Here is an 11498-nt window from a genome sequence, read left to right as displayed (position 1 = left end):
GGGAAATCTGCTTTATTCAGTCTAGTGATCTGAATGTTAATATCATGCAAAAATATCCTAACAGAAATACCCAGAGTAATGTTTGATGAAATATTTTGGCACCCCAAGTCCCAGTCAAGTTAACACATACAATTAACCATCACAGGGTCACACTGTTGAATGAGAAAAAAGTCACAAGGAGAACATAAAGCTGTGGATTCAATTTTTGGGTTCTTTCCTTTTACATACTGATTTCATAAATCTCACATATGGATTAGAAATAGCCATCTGTATATATTAACAAAACCAATACATGAAAGCTACTGATAAGATCAAGGAATGGAAGAATGACATATATAGGTTACTGCTAAGTGTTTTATTGATATTTCAATACATAGGTGCCTGAAATATACTCTAGTTTACTTGAGCCAGGGAAAAGAGGCAATTAAAAACATTTTTAACTTCCACTTCCTAATCACATTCACTTTCTCTTGTTCTTTGTGATGCTTGCGAGTTTAGGCATGTAATGTTAAAAAAATAGAGTCAATTTTTTTACTATCTTTGGTAATGTTTAATAACATCATTAAAATATTTCAAGATTAACTGTGACCATTGAATTGTAAAATGTGTAAGGTTCAGCAGAATTTAAGAATCTTTCTGATAAAGTGCTCTGGTATTCTGAAACAACCTTGAGAAAGTTGTAAGAAAAATATTATTTATCTCCATGTTGAAGATGAAGATGCCAGTATTAAGAGGTTGCTGAGGGTCACTAAACCAGTGGTAAAGGTGGCTGTCTCAAGTTTTACCCACTGTTTATAAGGTGAAAGTTTAAAAAATATTGAAATATAAAATTATTTGCGTGCATTTGCCTAGGAGCAATAATGGAAATATTTGATTAGGATCAAAGAGGCTGGTGATATGGATACTTACTGTTTTTATAGCCTTTATCTCTTCTCCATATTTCTGGTAATAGCACCCCAATTTTGGGGGGAGGAGTTTTTTTTTTCTTAATTTATTTGGTTGAAATGATGTTGAGTCATTCCCTAAATTTGGAGCATCAAAGGACCATGATGAATATTCAGTACTGAGAATACGAACTTATCACAGCCAGTAGGACAAAATCTTAGGACTTTGGTTGGGACTATTGGGAACAGTTGATATTAGCATTTGAGGAAAGCAAAGAAAAAGTTTGCTTGAAGACCAAGCCAACCCAGAGGGAGAAAGAACTGAGAGAAGCAGGATGTGTCCTAGTGATATGAAGTCATACCTGAAGGATGTTCTACCTTTGGACTTTTCAGTTACATGTACTAACAAATTCATATTTTTTGCTTCATCCAGTTTCATATGAGTTTCCTGTCATTTACAAGCAAAAGGGTACTAATTGATACGGCAAGTTTGATTCACTACTCTGTCTCAAAGTCTGCCTGAAGTTGCTATAGCCCCCTGGAGAGTATAGCAATTCTGCAAGATTATTACCATGGAAAAGTATACAGCTTGGTTGTATCATGGTCTGATTATTTAGTAGTGTTACTATCAGCAAGATCTAATACAGGCAATTGTTCTAGCATAGAAGTAGAATGACTACACTCATTAACCATGGTTTTGTTTACCCTCTCATTGTTAAATGAAACAGACATTAGTTTGTTTCTTGGCATGCCTGTCCCTAGTAAAGCTGTTGGTGCCCACTGAAATGAAAGAGGGTTTCATATCTACAGCTATGTCTGAATTTCATAAATACTGTATTTCGCATAAGCAGCACCAGGGACTTAGGCTCTGTAAACAATTTCCCGGGCTGACATCTGTACTTAAACGCTGAAAGATACAGGCTACACAGCACTTGACCTTCAGGGTAGAAAGGTAAGATATGCTTAACTCACAATCTAGATAATTCTTTCTATTTGATCTTGCCATTGGACAGACATGCTTTTATCTTTGAAATCTACAAAGGGTCTTCACCTGTCTCAGGGAGAGAACATGCAGGGCTGACACTTAGGTTTCATCTCCTGTGCCAGATCTAATTGATTTGTAGTTGTTGCTTGAGGATTGTGTTATAGGTTTTGCAGAAGAGAATTCCGTGATGGATTAGTAATGGCTGCCCTAGGCAAGAGATGGACAAGAGGTAGTAGCATCAAGGAAAAACCAAGAAATATTGAAAATATAAGAATTTGTGATCGCTTGAAACAAAATAAAGATTAACCAACTGAACTCAAGCTAATTGCAATAGAAAATGGTAAACACTGGCAAAACATATATTTATATAATAAAATAACAAGCAATTACATCTCCTCAAACTGGTAAAACTGAAACTGTTAAAAAGAAAAAGTGTTTATATGCCAGTATGATATCACTTTGTACTCAAGTAGATGAGAATTGCAGTCTTTGTGTGACACAGTAGAGTTTGGGAAAATGAAACCCAGCCGAATAGAGAGGAGCACAGCAATTGAGAACATAGATTACAAGACTGAGTTTCAAGCCTACCTTCAGCTCTTGTTAGCTGTGTGTTCTTGAGCAAATTATTTTACCTGTTGGACCCTTAGTTTCTTCATCTATGTTAATGAAGATAATCTGTGACTCACAGTTTTTTAAAAAGTTTATTTTAATTTACTTAATTTATCAGACCAAACAGTAATTTTGAAGCACTTAGAAAACTTTCTGGAACATTAGAATCACGAAACAAATGGCAAATAAAAACAACAAAAACCAAAAACAGTACTAGTGATGTCACTTTGTTTAACCCTTGATTAGTAACTTGGTCAGAAATTGTTGTATGTAGGGTATTCATGGTATGGAAGTAATATAGACAATCAAGGTGGGGTGAAACTTTCATATTCAAAAGTTAAACAAACAAAAACTGTCTTCACAATGTCATTTCCTTTTCTTTAAAGGCATCTGATGAGAATTGGTAGAAAAACATGTTTTAAGTACATTGACTTGTAAGCCCAATGATCTGAATTTAAATTTTATTTTGATACCATTTATTTTTTCATTGGGGTTGATAATCAGCACTTACCTCTTGGTGTTTTTTTGTGATGGTTACATAAATTAATAGAAAGAAAAAGCACTTAGAGAAATGCCTGACCTGGTGTAGGCGCTCAGTCAATATTGTTGTTAATAATTACACAACTTCTATTTGGAGCCATAACAGTTTCAAGTATGGCTCTCATTGGTTGAGGTTTACTACATGTCATGCTCTGTGCTAAATGCTTATCTCATTTGACCATCACAACAACTTATAAGTATTACTTTCTAAGGAGACTATATACTCCAAAAGGGAGTGGCCTATTCACGGTTATTGACAAGATATTTGACTCAGAAAAGGTGCTGAAAATATAAATTCTGAACACATTATTAGATCCCCACTTGCCAAATGAGAACAGTGAGGCTTGACAAAATTAGAATAATGCACACAAGTTTCTTGATACAACTTCCTTGCGTCTTTCTGATATGTAGTGATGCCAGATTTGGGCTCAAATCTGTTTGACTCCAAAGTCTGTTTCTCATATCCACTATGCTCAGTGACTTGAAAATGATTAGTGTTTATTCACACTTCAAAACATGATGTCACTGGATTGGAAGATCATTTTATTGGAAGCAAGCTGTGGGGGCAAAGGAAACTCATTTTCACATCCCCATCCTCAATAATCACATTTATCCAGATGAAATTTACTTCAGATTATACATCAATAGGGTAAGGTTTTATATAGAAAAGAAGTCACTGAATGGAATAACTTTACAAACTAAGTGAGATGGTTTTTGTTTTGCTTTTGTTTTTTCTTCTCTAGCCTGGAAGGTGTTTATGAATAGGTGGATTATCAGGGATTGGGATGTATTATAGGAATTCCCAGATAGTTTAGCTTAGCACCAGCAGGTATTGCTACCTTATCATGCAATATTAGAGTTGAAAAGAAAGACCATAGAGATAATTTGATCTATCTTACTTATAGATTATATTAATTTTCTATTGATGTGCAATGAATTCCCACATATTTAGTGGCTTAAAATACACAACTTATTGTTTCAAAGTTTCTGTAGGTCAGAAGCACAGGCATGGACTCACAGGATTCCTCACTCAGGGTCTCATCAGGCTGAAATTAAGGGGTTAGCTAGGGTTGTGGTTGCCATCTGGGACTTGGCGTCCTCTTCCAAGCTCACGGTTGTTGGTTGAATTCACTTCCTTGTGGTTGTAGGACTGGAGTTCCTGGTTTCCAGCTAGCTATCAGCAACGTTATCCATCAGAATCTAGAAGCTTCTCACTGTTCTTTGCCATATAACCCCTAAAGGCAGTTTACAATCTGGGTGTCTGCTTTCTTTTAGACTAGCTGAAGTACAATTCTCAAATTTTTTCCTCTTCAATCAATCAGAGAAAACTATTTTTCAAAGCTAACATGACTTAGCTTGCCCATCAAAGATAATCTCCCTTGTGCCATACAATATAGTGTAATCACAAGAGTGATATCTCATTATATACATAAGTTCCACCTACACTCAAAGAAGAGGGAATTATACAAGACCAGGAGTCACTGAGGGTCATCTTAGTACTCTACCTACCACACAGGTTAAGAACATGTGACTCAGAAGGACAAATAGGCTTGATTTGTCTGGACCAAAGGGCCTATTAGAAGTATAACAGAATTAATGGCTATTAGCTTGGCTCCAAGTTCATTTCTCTACTCTGCTTCTGGTCTTTCTAAATCGAACATTTCAGTTTAAAACTCTATCACCCTGATTTATAATGCTCTATTGAGATACATTTGGTAGCAAGTGATAAAAACTCAAATCAAACTGGCTTAAATAGAAAGTAAAGTTTTTGGCTCATTGGGTCAAGTATCTGTTTGACTTCAGAGCCCTCTGGATTCATTTCCTGGTTAAGTATTTCTGTATGTTGCCTTAATTCTCAGTCAGCCATCTTCATTGTTATGATAAAGATGATTACCAGAATTCCAGGCTTTAATCCTGCTGGTTAAGTATGTCTATTATCATTATTTTGTTATTAAGAGTACTTTTGCTTTTTGAGCCAGAGTCTTACTCTGTCACCCAGGCTGGAGTGCAGTGGCACAATCATTGCTTACCATAGCCTGGACCTCTTAGGCTCAGGAGATCCTTCTGCCTCTGTCTCCTGAGTAGCTGGGACTAAGAAACGTGCCACTGTGCCTGGCTAATTTTTGATTTTTTGTGTAGAGACAAGGTTTTGCTATGTTGTCCAGGCTGATCTCGAACTCCTGGGCTCAAGCAATCTTCCTGACATGATCTCCTGAAATAATGGGATTACAGGTATGAGCCACTGCTCAGGACCAGGAGTACTTTTTAATAATAGGTCCTACAAATGTTTTGGGGCTGACTCTGATTGGACCAACTAGTATCGATGCCCATGTCTAAAACAATCACAGTTACCATTGGAATAGAACATCCTGAGCTACCAGACTTGTCATGTGTCCTAGAGCCAGGGCACAGGTTCAGCACCTCTAGAATCAAGTGGAGTGAGAAATGTAGAAGTGTGATTTCTCCAAGGAAAATAAAGATACTATTAGCAGAGGAGGAGAATGAATATAAGGCAGGCAAACACCAAAAATAATAGCCTATGTAGGGCTCCTCCTCATGGAATGTGACAGAGAATGAGAGAAGGGAGAGGGCTAGATTATGAGAAAGAGGAAAATTCTAGGTAGGAATAGAGTGATAATTAAACAACCTAAAACAGTGTTTAGCAGAGAAGCAAAGAGGATACCAAGTACACCCGCTTTGATGAGGCTGAATATCTGGTTCAAGTCATGAGTCCGTCTTTACAAAGTAATTCTTATGTGAGTCATTCTATGTCCCCAAGTCTTTGTTTCATTTCTATAAAGTGGGACTACCTGCTGTGTCTATCTCATCTTTCAGTTATCAAAAAAAGTAAGGTTGCAAAAAACAGAGCAAAACAAACGAGAAACTATCTGAGATTTCAAAAGAACTTGCATATACTGAATTATTAATTCAAGTAGAATATTGAAGGAATATGCAATAGGAAAGTCCCTTGAGCCTCAGCCAACAGAATAATATTTTTCTGGACACCTTTTATAAAACCTTTTTTTAGAAATTGTATGTTACCAGGGCAAAGGCCTGGGCAGGCTCGAGCTTAAGGAAGCAGGATCTTTAGCAACTGGAAAGGAGATAGAGGAGAAAGAGGAAGCTGGGCATGTCTGGCAAAACCAATCTCTGTGCACTCACGTCCAAACACATCCATTCTCATTTCTTTGTCATCACAAAGAAAGGGTACAACTCCTGGTAAAGAGTGAGTAGGTAGTAATATGTCTCCAGAATATCAGTATGTTTGCTGAAGAACCAGAGCCAATAGCTGAGAATACCAACAACATGGTTTACATGTGTAAATAACTGTCATGAAAAGCAGAAAGTGAAGAATACTACAGATTCAAATGAAATAGAGAATACGTAAAGATGGAAGGGTTTGGAAATAACTTCTGTTTGCTGAATAAATGTGTACTGGCCTCCTACCATGTAATGGCCTAGGCAGCATTGTAGCCACACATTTGGCCTGTATAACGGGGTGGCCTGGGTTCAAATCCTGCTTCTGATACGTAATATTGGACAATTTACCTAACTTGCCCGTTCTTCAGTTTTCCTCATCTGAATATGGGGTTGGTCATCATAATAACAATACTGACATCACAGGGGTGTTGGTAGGATTAAGTTAATGAGCATATGTGAAGTACACAGTAGTTCCTGGAATATAAGCCATAGTTAATACATGTTCATTGTTTCTTTATGTATCAAGCTTTCATCATGAAGATATCTTTTATGCCTTTGAGTTTTAATTCTAGCTGGGGAAACATATGAAAAAAATAATGTCACCAATAATTGTTTAATAGCAATGACCATAATACTGTGAGAGACATTAAAGGCTGTGGAAGATATCATAGCTCTGGACTGGGTGTCGGGGAAGTGACATTTATACTGATACTTGAAGGGTTAGCAGGACTTGACTAGAAGTGGAAAGCTAGCACAAAGGCCTATAGCCAGAAAGAAAACTTAGTAAGCTAGTAATTGAATGAGAACCAGCATGGTTGGAGAGGAGATGGGGGCATGATTGTAGAGAGAAAGTTGGAACCAGGTCACACACAACCTTGTACACATAATCTTAAAGTGTGTCTTATCCTAACCAAAGTGGTAGAAGAGATGGAATATGAGCTAAATATTTAAGAATGGGTCAGATTTGGTCAAGTAAAATCGAAGAGTTGCTGGGGAGAAAAAGACACGGCAATAAAGGGACTAACATGCATAAGGACACAGAGAACGGGAAGGTGGGTACCAAGAACCAATTCATTTGTGTTGGCAGAGAAGGTAGAAGGTGATAACTAGGTATACATAAGATTGTAAAAAACACAGGGGCCAGATGATGGAAGGCATTGGGCAGAATGGTTCTGACTTTGGTATGCAGTTAGGAGTCCACCAGGCAGAATGGTTCTGACTTTGGTATGCAGTTAGGAGTCCACCAGGTTTTGGATAAGCATAGTGATGGACGAGAACTGCATTTTAAGCATAATACTCCAATAGAGTTGTGATGAGTAGAAAGGGAGAGAGATAGATTGGGTTAGAATGAGAGAGCAAGAAAGCAAGAGTGAGTGAGTGAGTGAGAGAGAGAGAGAGAGAGAGAGAGACTAAATAGCATAGAATTTTTGTTCAATGAAGGGATACACATAAAGACTTAGGTGAGAGACATGCAAGGCATGAATGCTGCTCACACATTATAATCATTCAATAAATATTAGTTCTTATGAAATCAACTGTTTTTAAAACTAAAGAAAACAAAAACAAAACAAAACTCCTGATAGGTGCAAAATGTTAAACCAAATATGAAAGCAAACTTCCTCCTTTTAGCTTTTCAGTATTTCCTATAGACCTTGAACATTCCAGCTATCTCCCATTGTGCATTGTGATTATTTAGACACGAGTATGGCTCAGCCATGAACTTTGGACTCCTAAAAGACAGAGGAAAGGCAACACACTTATCGCTGAATCTTTCACACTACTTCACAGTCAGTAGGCACTTAAGAAACATAGGCTTCTTTCTGTAGTTGTTCAATCTGTTCTGAACCCAAGCACCGCTGATTAAGGGATTTTAACTCCTTTGAGATTTGACAGGAATAGTAAACAAAAGCTTTTGAGGCAGCGGCAGGTGGCTCAGAGTCCTGCACAAACAGGGCAAAATCCTTATTTAAGGAGGGGGAAGTGGAATCTCCATTTCATCACTAAACATTTCTTATCTGTTTCTGGGGAAAAAAAGCCTGCTTATCTGCTTATTGATTGCTATGTTGAATTTCCCTTTTTAATTTATTAAGTTTAACTCTAAATGAAGCCACCTATAAAGTCTAAGGTCAGGCTGGAGACCAGAAGAATCATTTACTCTGGATTCCTGAAGTTGAAGTCCAGGGATAGACATTCATGAATGAGACTGGAAAAAGATTCAGTAAAATTTCAGTCACAATTTTTTGGGCACTTTTTTTCTAGGTACATTTCTCACAACAAAGAGGGTATATAGCAATTGTAAGGCTCTTAAAACAGTCTGTGATCACAAAAATATTATCCATTTTATACCAAATCTATTATACTATGAATGGGGTGCTTTGAAATATACAGTTTTCATGTTAAGTGCCCTTGGAAAAAGGTCTTATTTTAGTATCACCTCAAAATCTACAGATAGGAAGTTCTTTCTTAAGTCTACCCTAAACTTTTGGCAGCTCCTCCCCATGGAAGCCCTTAGTAAATTTAGTGGAAATAGCAAACAGCTGCTCACCAACACCCACCCCAAAGAAAGAACAAGATATTTCTCACATATCTCAAACTGCTTTAAATGTTCTTTCTTTGGCAAAGAAGAAAAAAAAAGAAATATATTTTTGGCCTCTAAACCTTTTCCCACCCGTGTGTATTTCTGCAGAAATGTTATCCATATGGTTTTGATTGCATTCTCCATAAGTCATTAGAAATGCTTTGCACTGAGAACTTTTCTGATGACCAAGGAATCTTTGGAGACATTTTAAAATGGCCCTCTTAGCCTTTCTTCATAGAAACAGGGAAGTTAAACAGAGCCAAATGCAAATGAACTAAGACCTGGAAATGTTGGAGTTTTATTCAAAACTCAGAAACCATAAGGCTCGGGTGAGCCTTAAATCTGTTCATGCAAAGACCTCACCTCCTCCTCCAGGTACAAGAGCTACTAAATCCTCCATTGGCACAGATAATGCAATAGCCACAGGAATTTAAATTAACATTTAGGGTTGGATGAAGTGACCCCACTAAATTCCAAGATCTTCCAAATACCCCAGGGCTTCCCCCATTATTTTCAGAGAATGCAATATAGATTTTTGGACTCAGACTTGGGTATTGAATTTCTGACTTCACCTACTAGCTGTACCTTGGCTAGTAACTTAAGTTCTCATACTCCAAAGTATTTTCATAATTATAAGCAACAATATCTATTGAGCATTACAAATGAAATGCTTTGTGCATAGTAAAGTTCAAAACTTCTCTTTTCTTTTTTTTCTCTGTATCTAATAGTAGTTGGACTAGAAAGGATTCTATGTTTCCTGAGAGAAATATTGTATGGAGGAGGGGCCGAGGGGAGGAAGATGGAAAAATCTTCCATAGAATTAAGTCTCCTCTTTCTAGAGCATCTGAACCACAACCCTTCTTGGGAGATTTATTACAAGAGAAGAGCTAAGAGGAATCTGTGTGTATGTTGGTTCTCACCTGAACTTGCCTGACTAGGTTGCTTCAGATTGATCTCAGAACTGCATTATCAGCAAGGCAGCTTTTGCCTGTCAGTCAAGGAAGCATATCTGAGCTGGGGGCTGATGGAGAACAAAGAGAGGAATGCATAAAGGAAGGGATGGGGTATGGACAAACAGAGATGGTGAGGAAAAAAACGGAAGAAAGAAGGGGTAGGAGACAGCAACCTGGGGCTTCCTAGTGTAGTGGATGGGAGAAACAGTGTGTGTGATTCGTGGTCAGAATCAAAATCAGAACTGCTTTGGAACCACTGTCCAGGTTCTCAACCAGGACCAGAAGCCAAGGGAAGGAGAAAATTAACCAAGAAAAATGGGAGAGGTTTCCACCAGGCCAACGGCGAAATCCCGGGGTTGGTCAGGGGTGGGGAGCTGTCGGGGTTGGTCAGGCGTGGGGAGCTGTCCACGGTGCTGACTTCCCTTCCTTGGAATTTAAGAGTGAAGTAGAAGAGCTCTGAACTGGCTGCTCCTCTCTCTTCTTTCCCCTCTCCTCAGTCCTGCACTCCTGAGACCCAGGGCCATCCTGGCTAGCTCTATCTCTTTTCGTTTTCCCTTTCTCTTGGTCAATTAAATAGTTTTTCTCTGGTTCCCAATTCATCGCTTAAGCATTTACCTTTCATTTTTCCTTCAAAACTCCTCTTCCCCCAATTAATTCACTGGATCCGAGATCTTTCTAGTCCTCCCTGGTGGTCACATCTCTCTCCTATTACCTTTTAGATAATCAAAAAATACTACAATAGTAACTACAACAGCAGATAACACGTAGTGAGCACTCACTAGATATCAGAGAGCATTCTGCGTACATTAACTTATTTAAATTCCACAACTACCCTATTATATAGGTAGATATATTAGACATGGAATTGAGACTTATGAGGTAAGTGATTTGTTCAAGATCACATAGTGACAGGACTCTAACCCCTCTAGAGCCTGCAATTTTGCTGAAACTGGGTTTCTTTAAAATTTCCGTCACTTTTTCTATGATTTCCTGCCCCTTCATCTGGAAGCTTCAGCAATGCTTCCTACCCTCGTCTAATCTTCAAGGGACTAGGAATATGCATTGTTGATTTGTTTTAAATCACAAGGGAAGCAAAGTAAAAAAACATTCGCTGTATACACTGTGTAGAAATTTAAATCCTATCAGGGCCTTCTTTTCTGCTTCAGGGAGAGGTCAACGTGTTCTTAGCCCTGGCCTGCGTCTCAGGCTGAATGTGGAGTCGTTGATGCTCTATATTCATGCTTCAGTCCCGCACCCTTGCCCTTCCTTCCGCCTCTGGTGGTCTCTAGAGAACTTTGTGTCCCTCAGCTTCTCACTCCTACATCCTGCCTACGTAGAGAAACACTTGCTTCATTCCTGGTTACGTAGGCTCTTGCCTACACATGGGGAGGGGGTGGGGGAGGGCTGGAATCTGTCAAATACTCATAGACACAAACGGACCCACAGGGGCACCTCCCCAGACAAAACCCACTCTCCATCGACACGCACGGCCCTAAAAAGCACCCGCATCCCCAGAAACAGATACTCGCGACGCACAAGGCAGAGAGACACGCTTGGGAGCACAAGGACCCCGGCGTTGCGCGCACACGCACAGTCCCTTGAACTGCTCACGCACAGAGACCCGCCGCCCCATCCCTAGACCCACGAAACTCCCCGATGGCTCAGACTGGGCCCACCCAGCTCCCCCCCTCCCCCCGAGGCGGCCTCCTTCCTCTCTCCTCCTCCTCTCCCGTCTCCTCCTCCGCCTA

The sequence above is a fragment of the Carlito syrichta genome, unplaced genomic scaffold (genome assembly GCF_000164805.1).
Source record: "Carlito syrichta isolate Samal-C Ts95f unplaced genomic scaffold, Tarsius_syrichta-2.0.1 Scaffold308678, whole genome shotgun sequence".
In the NCBI taxonomy this organism is placed as follows: domain Eukaryota; kingdom Metazoa; phylum Chordata; class Mammalia; order Primates; family Tarsiidae; genus Carlito; species Carlito syrichta.
The sequence above is the reverse complement of the archived record's forward strand: the minus strand, read 5'-3'. Positions refer to the sequence as shown.